Genomic DNA, 13,861 nt, shown 5'->3' with positions numbered 1-13,861 from the left:
GGATTTTAGTTCCCCAGCCAGGGATCGAGCCCGCACCCCCTACAGTGGAAACACAGAGTCTTACCCTCTGGACTGCCAAGGAAGTCCCCACAAATATTTATTTTTACTTAAATTTTTTATTTGATAAATGTGACATGTAACATTTTGTAAATTTAAGGTTACTTTGTAAATTTAATGTTACATTTTGTAAATTTAAGGTTACTTTGTAAATTTAATGTTACTTTGATACATTTATATATTGTACTATGATTGCCACTGAAGCAATACTTATCACATTACATCATTATAGTGCAATATTATTGTCTATATTCATTACACTCACAAATAGTGACTGAGCATCAACTCTGTGCCAGACACGGTTCTACATACTAGGGAGAGAGCAGCAAACAGGTCTCTGCTCTCACGGAGCTTACTTTCCCTTGGGGAAGAAACTCGATAAACAAAGAATGTACCATATTCCCTCAGGATCCACGGGGGACTGGTTCCAGGATCCCCCCAAGGACACTAAAATCTGCAGAGGCTCAAGCACCTTATATAAAATGGTGCAGTATGTGCATGTAACCTAGCCCGTATACTTTAAATCATCTCTAGATTAGTTATAATATTTAATAGAATGTAAATGCTACATAAATAGTTGCTGGTGCGAGACAAATTCCAGTGTTGTGTTTTGGAACTTTCCGGAATTTTTTTTCTAAGTATCTTCGATATGTGGTTGGTTGAATCCGAGGATGCAGGACCGTGGATATGGAGGGCCGACTACAAGTCAGCGGGAGAGGGTTATGCTAAGATAAATGACTGAATGAAGGCTGGATGGCCAAGCAAAGTCCTGAGGAGGTAACATTTAAGCACTGGCTTGAACAACGGCAGAGAAGGCGGAAAAGAAACCCAGACAGAGTGGACAGTGTAAAGGCTCCAAGGCCGCCATATATAAAGAGAAGAAAGAAGGCCCAGGGACTAGAGTGTGGTGGGCGAGAGAAAGAGCTGAGAGATGAGGTGTGAGAGGTCGCAGGTCCACTGGTGTTGGATTTATGAGCCAGAGAAGGAACTCTGGATTTTATTCTAAGTGCTATGGAAAGCCGCTCAAAGGCTGTAATGTGATGTGATTTGTACATCTGTACATTTTAAAAAGACACCTTTGGCTACAGCATGGAGAATGGGTTGTAAAGGGTCAAGAAGAGAAGTGAAAACAGTTGAGAGGCCACTGGAATTGTCTGGGTGAGAAGTGATGGTGGCGCAGCTGTGAGGTACGGCAGAGAGAGAGAGAGAGAAGCGGGCAGATCTAGGATGCTTTTGGGGCAGAGGAAGGGTCAACAGAGCCTGCTGATTGGAGGTTGCGAGTAGGTGGGTAAGTGAAGGAAAGAGAGAAATTAAGGAAGGTGCAAAGATTTTATTGTTCTTCTGATTAGGTCCATGAGACACTGTGTGGTGAGGTCAGTTGGTGGAGAAGCGGGACAAGGTCTGGCTGGAGATGTGGGTTTATGGGTGACTGGCAAATGCTGTGCAAAGCTCCTTGGAAGTGAATGAGGTGACGGAAAAGGGAACACAGGACAGATGCTGTGCCTTCATCAATCCACAACGCCTATTACAGGTGCTTGGAATATGGGTGAAAAACTCCGACCCTTGCCCTCATGGAGTTTACACTCTCTCAGAGAAGACAAATACAACGTAACAAATAAGTAAACCGTGTTGTATGACAGGGTGGGTAAGTGCTGTGAAAAAAAGAAAAAAATAGAGGAATGAAGGGTGTGGCTAGGGTGGTGGAGCTAAATGGGGGTCTGGGTGAGCTCATTCAAAAGATGAGATGTGGGGCTTTCCTGGTGGCGCAGTGGTTGAGAGTCTGCCTACCGATGCAGGGGACACGGGTTCGTGCCCCGGTCCGGGAAGATCCCACATGCCGCGGAGCAGCTGGGCCCATGAGCCATGGCCGCTGAGCCTGCGCGTCCGGAGCCTGTGCTCCGCAACGGGAGAGGCCACAGCGGTGAGAGGCCCGCGTACCACAAAAACAAACAAACAAACAAAAAAAAGATGAGATGTGCACGAAGGGCCAGGCTGAGGGAAAGGGCAGTGCTAAGTCCCTGAGGTAGGAATAAGTAAGATCACTGGCATATCTGAAGAATGGCAGGGAAACCAATGTGGCTGGAGCAGAAGAAGAGCCAGCAAGGAGTGCCCAGAAAAGCAGCATGAAACCCAAAAGTACATGATGTCATGGAAGCCAAGGGGGAAAGGGTGTCAAGGACCAACTATGCTGAACGCTGCCAAGAGTATGAGTGAGACCAGAACAAAGAGGTTCTTAAAGCTGGAAGTGCAGTGTGGAGCCAGTAGAGAAGAAAGCCATCTCTATGGAAGGGCAGGGAAGGAGGTCCAGCTGGCAGGCGGTATATTCACTTCTAAATGTAATAAGAAGACAGGTTCTCAGGACTTAACGATCCCACAGCCATCATATAAGGATTTAAAAATTTTAATAATGTCAACATCATCAATCAATTCTGGGATCCAAAAAGCCCATTTTGCTTATTTTCTCATTCTATTAATTAAAAACCACTCAAAAATCACTACTCTATTTCTCAAAAAAAAAAAAAGAAAACAGTACAAGTGAACCAGTTTGCAGGGCAGAAACTGAGACACAGATGTAGAGAACAAACGTACGGACACTAAGGGGGGAAAGCAGCCGGGGGTAGGGGGTGGTGGTGGGATGAATTGGGAGATTGGGATTGACATGTATACACTGATGTGTATAAAACGGATGACTAATAAGAACCTGCTGTATATATATATATATTAAAAAAAGCATGCCACAACAAAATCCATGGAACCAAATTTCTAATCCAGCAATTACTGTGAATAATTTATCTATGTGTTCTTTCCATAGCCCATCTAACTCCCTATCAAATAACTACAGTTGACCCTTGACCACAGAAGGTGGTAGAGGCACCCACCCTCTACACAGTCAAAAATCTGCATATAACTTTACAGTCAGCCCTCCATATCTGCAGTTCTGCATCTATGGATTCAACCAACTGCTGATCGTGTAGTACTATAGTAGTATATATTTACTGAAAAAAAAAAATCCATGTATAATTGGACCCATGCAGTTTAAACCTGTGTTGTTCAAGGATCAACTGTACATCATGAACCTTATTATTCCTTTAAGTTTGAAGTAAATGTGGTAAATCCTTTAAAATGCATTTACATATCTTTGTTCACTATATCATTCACAATTAGTCTTAAAAATTGAACATAATAAAGGTCACTTTATTCTGTGCTATAAAAAAAAAAAAGAAAGAAAGAAAATAGAGAAAAAGAGCTAAAAACTCATAAGCCAGAGAAGCAGCTTCAACAGCAATATGGTACCAACCTGTTGAGAATCATTGCAGGTATTGATGATATATGACTGATCTTTCATTTGCACAAGAATACTGTCAGATAACTACCATATGACCCAGAAATCCCACTACTGGGCATATACCCTGAGAAAACCATAATTCAAAAAGATACACGCACCACAATGTTCACTGTAGCACTCTTTACAATAGCCAGGACATGGAAGCAACCTAAGTGTCCATCATCAGATGAATGGATAAAGAAGATGTGGCACATATATACAATGGAATATTACTCAGCCATAAAAAGAAATGAAATTGAGTTATCTGTAATGAGGTGGATGGACCTAGAGTCTGTCATACAGAGTGAAGTAAGTCAGAAAGAGAAAAACAAATACTGTATGCTAACACATATATATGGAATCCAAAAAAAAAGGTTCTGAAGAACCTAGGGGCAGGACAGGAATAAAGACACAGACGTGGAGAATGGACTTGAGGACACGGGGAGGGGAAAGGAGAAGCTGGGACGAAGTGAGAGGGTGGCATGGACATATACACTACCAAATGTAAAATAGATAGCTAGTGGGAAGCAGCCGCATAGCACAGGAAGATCAGCTTGGTGCTTTGTGACCACCTAGAGTGGTGGGATAGGGAGGGTGGCAGGGAGACGCTAGAGGAAGGAGATATGGGGATATATGTATATGTATAGCTGATTCACTTTGTTATAAAGCAGAAACAAACATACCATTGTAAAGCAATTATACTCCAGTAAAGATGTTAAAAAAAAAAGAATACTGTCAGATAGATTTACTACACATCCTATATGAGGAAAAAGGTGAAACAGACAGAGGTTGCCCACAGTCTCACTGCCAGGAAATTGAGGGAAGGGGTTAGAAGGAGTTCATGTTTTCTCTTCTCTGCCACCTCATGTCTCTCTTCTATTTATATGTACCTAAAACAAGAGGCAGACAGGGTAGGTTTTCTTCTTGCTTTGTAAGACACTCTTGCTAGATACACATGATAAGTTTTTAATTTTTGTTTTATTTCTTCTATCATTTATAAATATGTACCAGTGTCTGCTATATACAAATAGCCACTCTGCACACGAAGTCCTACTGCATTTTAGAAAAGTTGATTTTCTAAAAAAAAATAAAAAAGACCTTCCAAAATAAGAAAAACTGCTGTATAAAAAGTATAATTAACCAATATATCAACAATGATGGTAAATTGTGATCTTCATTTAAATAAATTACTAAAATGACACCAGAAATTAGGTTATCTTAATGTTCTTTTGGAAAAATTACTTCCTGACAGTTTGTGGCTCAAATTTTTTCACTACATAGATTTAACAATATATATGATTTTACAGCTTAATGACCTATGACAAATCAACTCTAAAAATTACTTTTCTGTGGTAATTTAAAACATCTGCTTGAAATAGCAGATCCCTAAAAAACTTTAAATCAGAATTGACATACAAAACGTAATCTGTTGACAAATGAGCAAAGAAGGACACTTCTCAAGGAGTTTAAGAAAGGGTTACAAGACTTCATGACACAGAAACAAAATCCTATTCAAGAAATTAGACTCAATAAAATACCATTTAAGGTCGTAGAAGAACGTGACTATGGCTTTTCAAAGATCATCTAGACTCACAGATACACTTCAGTCGTCTCAATTAGTGTAGGTAAGGCAAACACCAGAAGCTCATTAGGCAAAGTTACATAAACAGCAACAAAGAGGGAAAACAAGAAGCCAAGATTCGAAAGGATACTCAACAGGAATGGCTGCATAAATTAAAGTATCTGTACTATGGAACAGGTCGTGCACCTGTCAAAAAGAACAGGGCAGAACTGTGTGTCCCATCAGGGCAGAACTGTGTGTCCCATCCTGGCAGGTGTCTCTGGTGCGTGTACATCATCCCAGAAGCAGGTGAGAGAACAGTGACTGTTGGCAGCCTGGGTGAAGTGACTTTCATGTTTTATTGACAGTTTGTACCCTTTTGGGCTTTATAAATTGTTTTCCACAGCATTTATCAGTTATGCAATTAACTGATAAAAAGAGGAAAAAAGGAAATGAGAATGGGAAAAAGAGATGGGAAGAAGGGAAAACAGAAAGGAAACCAACAGGAGCCAGAAGCAAGGTGACAGGTGCCCAGGTGAGCAGCGTGGTGTGGAGAGACCCGAGCGAGATGCCCCCACATTCAAGCCCTAGTCCTGCTACTAAATGTGGGCAACTTAAACTCTCTGAGCTTCAGTTTACTCATGTGCTGAGTGAAGATAACGTCATTTCTTACCCTATGGAGTTACTGTGAGCATTAAAGGAGCTAATTTTTGAAATGTACCTGACACAATGCCTGGCCCAGTGTAAGTACCCAATAAATGGTAGCTGTTAACTTCAGGGAATACTAATAACTTCATCTCTAAATCTTTTCTTCTTTATACCATAATCTTAACGTATATTATATTTGGTATAAATTCTTTTCACTAGTTTAGAAAAGTAGTTTTTAATAATGACCATAAAACCAATCCAGTTGGAGAATATATGCTGCTGGTACTATCAGAAATATATTGCAACCCTTGCACATAAGTACCTAGCATCTTGTCCTCACTTGTCTGACCCTGAGCCCTAAACTTTGTGCTTCTTACCCAGAAATTTCATTCTTGTTTGTCTGCAGCATATTATAAGACTGATAAGTACCTGCATCTCTTCAAGTCATCCCACCGTACATGGGTAGAAAATGGGTATTACTCAGGGGCATGTTCTTAAGACTATATTTTCATGTTAAAAAGAAAAAAAAGGAAATCAAAACTCTAATCATAAACCAGAATAGAATTCCAAGTAAATAATAACACTCCTCACTTCCAATTCAGAGTAAGAAACTGATTAAAAATTTTAAATTGCTTTTTCACAATAACCTAATTCAGTCAACATAATGTTCACATTTGTCTTTCAAATGTTGGCCTCATGTGTTCCCCCACGAGCCCCATGTGAAGCTCATGAATTATCCTAATTAAAGTCTTCCCTAATGAAGCATTATTCTTGTGAATCTCACTATATTCTACCCCTCTTCTAATTATTAAGAGTTTTCTTCTAAAAAAAATTAAAAACACTTAACACTGCACCTTCCTTTGTGTTTATAAGTCCACTTACATGCTACAGTCCTTGGATTTATGCATCTCATCAACAGTACAAAACCTAACCTTGTATTTAAAAGTCTAAAATCTAAATCTAGAGCAGGGGTCGACAAACTTATTCTGCAAAGGACAGCAAATATTTTAGGCTTTGTGGACCAAACAGTCTTGGTCACAGTGATCACCTCTGCTCTTGTAGTGAGAAAGCCGTCATAGACAACATGTAAACAAATGGATGTGTCTGCATTCCAATAAAACTTTATTTACAAAAAAAGGCAGCAGGCTGGCTTTGGTCCACAGGCCACTGTTTCCAATGCCTAATCTAGAGCAGCAATTAAGTGAAATGTGTATGACAGTCTTCTGTCTACTCTGTAAAAATTTAGTGACACATGTCTCTGACCAGTTGATGGGTCATTTTACTTATTTAATGATTAGCATTACTAATTTTACTAAATTATTTTCTATCCTTATTAATTCCATTTAGATTCTTCCCAATATTTAACTAATTTTTCATAATTCTGCACTTTAAATATTACTTGCTTAATGATTCAGTATTTCCTCATGAACCCCATTTTCTAAATTTTATCATTGCGGTACGCGGGCCTCTCACTGTTGTGGCCTCTCCCGTTGCGGAGCACAGGCTCCGGATGCGCAGGCTCAGCTCACCATGGCTCATGGGCCCAGCCGCTCCGCGGCATGTGGGATCTTCCCGGACCGGGGCACGAACCCGTGTCCCCTGCATCAGCAGGCGGACTCTCAACCACTGCGCCACCAGGGAAGCCCAATAAAGATATTCTTTTAAGGAATGGTAGCCAGCCTCTAAGATAGCCAAGGATCCTCACCTCCTGGTACGCACACCTATGTATCGCACCTCCTTGGGTTTCCGTCTTGGTCTTTAAGATGGCTCGCTCTGGACAAAGCCAGCTGCCATGTCGAGAGGCACATAACCCGGTGGAGGGGTCCATGTGGAGAGAAACCAACTGGCCAGTCCCAACTTGCTAGCCATGTGACCCTCCATCCCCAGCTCCCAAGCCCCAGTCAACATCAAACTAAAAGCTCATAAGACACCCTGAGCCAGAACTGCCCTACTGAGCAGCTCAATTCCTGCCCTGCAGGAACTGTGGATGACAAGAAATGGTTATTGTACAAAGTTCTGGAGTGATCTGAAGTCACAGGGGATCCTCCTCGTCTGATTAAGTTACAGTTTAGCTTATTTTGTATCGTTGTTTTGGTCAGTGGCAGCTGCAGTTGATCAACAAGCATCTCCTGTCTTGCAACAGGATGAGTTTAGGGGACGAGACTGATATAAGCAACAACTGATTTGGCTGTACGGTAGTAATGACTGCTGTGCTGTGTTTCTTCAACAGTAACTTGACACTTGCTGGGTGGAAAGCTGTGTGTCAGATGATCAAAGTAGTTGGATTTCTACAAACTGGCAGATAACCCACAATCACAGTTACATCCAAAAAACAATCCTTACTTCACTTCTATTCTTGCCCATGTGAATCTCACTGTTTCCCAAGGCAGTATTTTTAACCCCTGGTCTGGCCCATTAGAGGATAATGAAATGCAATTAATGGGATGCTTTCTGCCAGCACTTTAAAATAATGACACAGAAGAGAAGGTACAGGTAGTAAGGGGAAAATAATTTTTCAGTTCAGTTTTATATAAAGAAATGTATTTGTATGTGAACACTAGGTCATGTAATAATATGTATTTCTTTTCTTTTTTTTTTAAATGAGTTGATTAAATGATCTTTAAGGTCCTATTCAGCTTTTTTTTCTTTTTTTTAAAATTTTATTTATTTACTTATTTTATTTAGTTATTTTTGGCTGTGCTGGGTCTTCGTTTCTGTGCGAGGGCTTTCTCCAGTTGCGGCGAGCGGGGGCCACTCCTCATCGCAGTGCGCGGGCCTCTCACTGTCACGGCCTCTCTTGTTCCAGAGCACAAGCTCCAGATGAGCAGGCTCAGTAGTTGTGGCTCACGGGCCTAGTTGCTCCGTGGCATGTGGGATCTTTCCAGACCAGGGCTCAAACCCGTGTCCCCTGCATCGGCAGGCAGATTCTCAACCACTGCGTCACCAGGGAAGCCCAATAATATGTATTTCTTGTTGCAGATAGTGGTCAAAAAAGTTTAACACCAGTGACATAAAATGCCAAATACATTAACATCCTAGAAAACTAATGAGTCACCAGACTCTCCCAATTCTCACCATCTTGCTTTCCTTTTCCGACTTCTCTTCTGTCTGTTAAGAACCTGGGCTTCACTGCTCATTTTGTTTTCACATTGATATTTTAAAATCCACGTGGAAATCGGCTTTTTCCTAACTTCAGTTCTGTCCATCTTGAGGGTTGGGAATAGGGGAGTCCCTTTTCCTTGGGGACATCCCTTCTGAAACACACTCAGTGGCTGTCTCGAAAGAGTAAGGCAAGCAAGAAGAGGAAGATCACATAGGGAACCTGAAATAACCCTGAGATCACTGGGACTACTGACCAAATGAATCACCTTCACTTTCCCAACATGCTAGAAATAATCAGATACACTAGGCTTATAAGTTGATTTTTAACTCTGTAATGTGAACGTTCTCGTTATTATTACTAATATGCAGTAGGTAAAAGCTCTCTGCTTTTATGACAAGCGCTGCAGACAGAGGACGTATCTTCCGTGCAGAACTATCTTCCAGTTCTCTCTTCTGTAGTGCCTGGTACAGGCTTTGCATTAAGCTGATCAAAGAATGAATGTTTTTTTAAAAGGCATTTATTTTGGTAAATAAAAAATAAATGTATCCAATCAACGGATAATTCACTTACTAATTTGTAATGCTTCAAGAGGAAGGCATTATTATCCATGAGGAAGTTTTCCTAGCATTAAGGCAGTATTTCTACCACTGAAAATATAAATAACTAGAGCCAAACATTTCTTAAAACTGTCTAATAGGAGCGAAGATTTCAAGATTACTCCAAAATGAGAGAGGATGAACAAAAACAGCTCAAGGTGACGATGGCTGTATTGTGAACTGATGATTTTCTTTCTATGAAAAAGGCACAATGAAGCTTCAGAAAAGCTCTGGAAAAAATGATACTAAGAGTAAGACTGAGGAGACCTTCAAGATGGCGGAAGAGTAAGACGCGGAGATCTCCACGTGGAACAACTCTTACAGAACATCTACTGAATGCTGGCAGAAGACCTCAGACTCCCAAAAGGCAAGAAACTCCCCACGTACCTGGGTAGGGCAAAAGAAAAAAGAAAAAACAGAGACAAAAGAATAGGGACGGAACCTGCACCAGTGGGAGGGAGCCGTGAAGGAGGAAAGGTTTCCACACACTAGAAGCCCCTTCCTGGGCGGAGACTGCGGGTGGCGGAGGGGGGAGCTTCGGAGCCACGGAGGAGAGCGCAGCAACAGGGGTGCGGAGGGCAAAGCGGAGAGATTCCCGCACAGAGGATCGGTGCCGACCGGCACTCACCAGCCCGAGAGGCTTGTCTGCTCACCTGCCGGGGCGGGCGGGGCTGGGAGCTGAGGCTCGGGCTTCGGAGGTCGTATCCCAGGGAGAGGACTGGGGTTGGCTGCGTGAACACAGCCTGAAGGGGGCTAGCGTGCCACAGCTAGCCGGGATGGAGTCCGGGGTTAAAGTCTGGAGCTGCTGAAGAGGCAAGAGACCATTGTTTCGGGGTGTGCGAGGAGAGGGGATTCAGAGCACCGCCTAAACGAGCTCCACAGACGGGTGCGAGCTGTGGCGATCAGTGCGGACCTCAGAGACGGGGATGGACCACTAACGCTGCCGCCAAAAAGCCTGTGTGCAAGCACAGGTCACTATCCACACACACACCCCCGGAAGGCTGTGCAGCCCACCACTGCCAGGGTCCCATGATTCAGGGACAATTTTCCTGAGAGAACACACAGCACACCTCAGGCTGTTGCAATGTCATGCTGGCCTCTGCTGCTGCAGGCTCGCCCCGCATTCCAATTATGACTACTGCACCCCTCCCTCCCCCTAGCCTGAGTGAGCAAGAGAGCCCTAATCAGCCTCTGCTTTAACCCTCTCCTGGCTGGGTGGGGAACAGACGCCCTCAGGTGACCTACACACAGAGGCGGGGCCAAAACCAAAGCTGAACCCGGGAGCTGTGAGAACAAAGAAGAGAAAGGGAAATCTCTCCCAGCAGCCTCAGAAGCAGCGGATTAAAGCTTCACAATCAACTTGATGTACCTGCATCTGTGGAATACCTGAATACACAACAAATCATCCCAAAACTGAGGCGGTGGACTTCGGGAGCAACTGTAGACTTGGGGTTTGCTGTCTCTGCATCTGATTTGTTTCTGGTTTTATGTTTATCTTAATTTAGCTCTTAGTGCTTGTTAACATCGGTGGATTTGTTTATTGGTTTGGTTGCTCTCTTCCTTTTTTTAAATATTTTTTCCCCTTTTTTCTCTTTTTGTAAGTGTGTGTGGGGGTGTGTGTGTATGTTTCTTTGTGTGATTTTGTCTATTTAGGTTTGCTTTTACCATTTGTAATAGGGTTCTGTTTTTTTTTTAAGTTTTTGTTGTTGGTGTTCGTTTGTTTTTTCTTTTTATAAGTGTGTGTGTGTACGTCTCTTTGTGTGACTTTGTCTGTTTAGTTTTGCTTTTACCATTTGGTTTGAGGTTGTATCTGTCCGTTTTTATGTTTGTTTTTTTCTTCCTTTTCTCTTGAGCTGTGCAGCTGGCAGGGTCTCGGTGCTCCGGCCTGGTGTCCAGACTCAGCCTCCAAGGTGGGAGAGCCGAGTCCAGGACACTGGACCATCAGAGACCTCCCAGCCCCACATAATATCAATCAGCAAGAGCTCTTCCAGAGATCTCCATCTCAACACTAAGACCCAGCTCCAACCAGTGGCTAGCAAACTCCAGTGCTGGATGCCCCATGCAAAACAACGAGCAGCTAGACAGGAACACAACCCCACCCATTAGCAGCGAGGTTGCCTACAAGTCATACTAAGTTCACAGACACCCCAAAACATACCGCCAGACACGGCCCTGACCACCAGAAGGTCAACATCCAGCCCCACCCACCAGAACACAGGCACCAGTCCCTTCCACCAGGAAGCCTACACAAGCCACTGAACCAACCTCACCCACTGAGGGCAGACACCAAAAACAACAGGAACTACGAACCTGCAGCCTGCGAAAAGGAGACCCCAAACACAGTAACTTAAACAAAATGAGAAGACAGAGAAATATGCAGCAGATGAAGGAGGAAGGTAAAAACCCACCAGACCAAACAAATGAAGAGGAAATAGGCAGTCTACCTGAAAAAGAATTCAGAGTAATGATAGTAAAGATGATCCAAAATCTTGGAAATAGAATGGAGAAAATACAAGAAATGTTTAACAAGGACCTATAACAACTAAAGAGAAAAACAAACAATGATGACAACACAATAAATGAAATTAAAAATTCTCTAGAAGGAATCAATAGAAGAATAACTGAGGCAGAAGAACAGATAAGTGACCGGGAAGATGAAATAGTGGAAATAACTACTGCAGAGCAGAATAAAGAAAAAAGAATGAAAAGAATTGAGGACAGTCTCAGAGACCTCTGGGACATTAAATGCACCAACATTCGAATTATAAGGGTCCCAGAAGAAAAATAGAAGAAGAAAGGGTCTGACAAAATATTTGAAGAGATTATAGTTGAAAACTTCCCTAACTTGGGAAAGGAAAGTCAATCAAGTCCAGGAAGCACAGAGAGTCCCATACGGGATAAATCCAAGGAGAAACACACCAAGACACATATTAATCAAACTATCAAAAATTAAATACAAAGAAAAAATATTAAAAGCAGCAAGGGAAAAACAACAAATAACATACAAGGGAATCCCCATAAGGTTAACAGCTGATTTTTCAACAGAAACTTTGCAAGCCAGAAGGGAGTGGCAGGACATATTTAAAGTGATGAAAGGGAAAAACCTACAACCAAGATTACTCTACCCAGCAAGGATCTCATTTAGATTTGATGGAGAAAATAAAACCTTTACAGACAAGCAAAAGCTAAGAGAATTCAGCACCACCAAACCAGCTTTACAACAAATGCTAAAGGAACTTCTCTAGGCAGGAAACACAAGAGAAGGAAAACACCTACAAAAACACACCCAAAACAATTAAGATAATGGTAATAGGAACATACATGTTGATAATTACCTTACATGTAAATGGATTAAATGCTCCAACCAAAAGACATAGACTGGCTGAATGGATAAAACAAGACCTGTATATATGCTGTCCACAAGAGACCCACTTCAGACCTAGGGACACATACAGACTGAAAGTGACAGGATTGGAAAAGATATCCCATGCAAATGGAAATCGAAAGCTGGAGCAGCAATACTCACATCAGACAAAATAGACTTTAAAATAAAGACTATTAAAAAAGACAAAGAAGGACACTACATAATGATCAAGGGCTCAATCCAAGAAGAAGATATAATACTTGTAAATATTTATGCACCCAACATAGGAGCACCTCAATACATAAGACAAATGCTAACAGCTATAAAAGGGGAAACTGACAGTAACACAATAATAGTGGGGGACTTTTAAAACCCCTCTTTCACCAATGGACAGATCATCTAAAATGAAAATAAATAAGGAAACACAAGTTTTAATGACACATTAGACCAGGTGGACTTAATTGATATTTATAGGACAGTCCCCATCCAAAAACCACAGCATACACTTTCTTCTTAAGTGCACATGGAACATTCTCCAGGACAGATCATATCTTGGGTCACAAATCAAGCCTTGGTAAATTTAAGAAAGGTGAAATCATGTATCTTTTCCAACCACGATTCTCTGAGACTAGATATCAATTACAGGAAAAAAACTGTAAAAAATACAAACATATGGAGGCTAAACAGTATGCTACTAAATAACCAAAAGATCCCTTAAGAAATCAAAGAGGAAATCAAAAAATACCTACAGGAAAAAAAAAAAAAAATACCTACAGGGCTTCCCTAGTGGCGCAGTGGTTGAGAGTCCGCCTGCCAATGCAGGGGACACAGGTTCGTGCCCCGGTCTGGGAAGATTCCACATGCCGCGGAGCGGCTGGGCCCGTGAGCCATGGCCACTGAGCCTGCACGTCCGGAGCCTGTGCTCCGCAACGGGAGAGGCCACAGCAGTGAGAGGCCTGCGTACCGCAAAACAAACAAACAAAAAAACCCAAAAAACCTACAGACAAATGACAGTGAAAACACAGCGGCCCAAAACAGCAAAAGCAGTTCTAAGAGGGAAGTTTATAGCAATACAATCCTACCTCAAGAAACAAGAAAAGTGCTTGCCTCGGCAGCACATACACTAAAATTGGAATGATATAGAGAAGATTAGCATGGCCCCTGTGCAAGGATGACACGCAAATTCATAAAGCGTTCCACATTTTTG

At 42.1% G+C, this 13,861-nt stretch overlaps 1 protein-coding gene and 1 non-coding gene across 18 annotated transcripts in view; one reads left to right on the top strand and one right to left on the bottom strand.

The window, feature by feature from the left end:
* Positions 1-13,861, bottom strand: part of PLEKHA5 (pleckstrin homology domain containing A5) — a 242,584-nt gene that overhangs the window by 149,192 nt on the left and 79,531 nt on the right. The window lies entirely within an intron of this gene.
* LOC137203095 (U6 spliceosomal RNA) lies at positions 13,754-13,860 on the top strand. The gene has a single exon (XR_010932924.1). It is a non-coding gene; the product is annotated as a U6 spliceosomal RNA (small nuclear RNA).

The sequence above is a fragment of the Pseudorca crassidens genome, chromosome 11 (genome assembly GCF_039906515.1).
Source record: "Pseudorca crassidens isolate mPseCra1 chromosome 11, mPseCra1.hap1, whole genome shotgun sequence".
Classification (NCBI taxonomy): Eukaryota; Metazoa; Chordata; class Mammalia; order Artiodactyla; family Delphinidae; genus Pseudorca; species Pseudorca crassidens.
The sequence above is the reverse complement of the archived record's forward strand: the minus strand, read 5'-3'. Positions and strand labels throughout refer to the sequence as shown.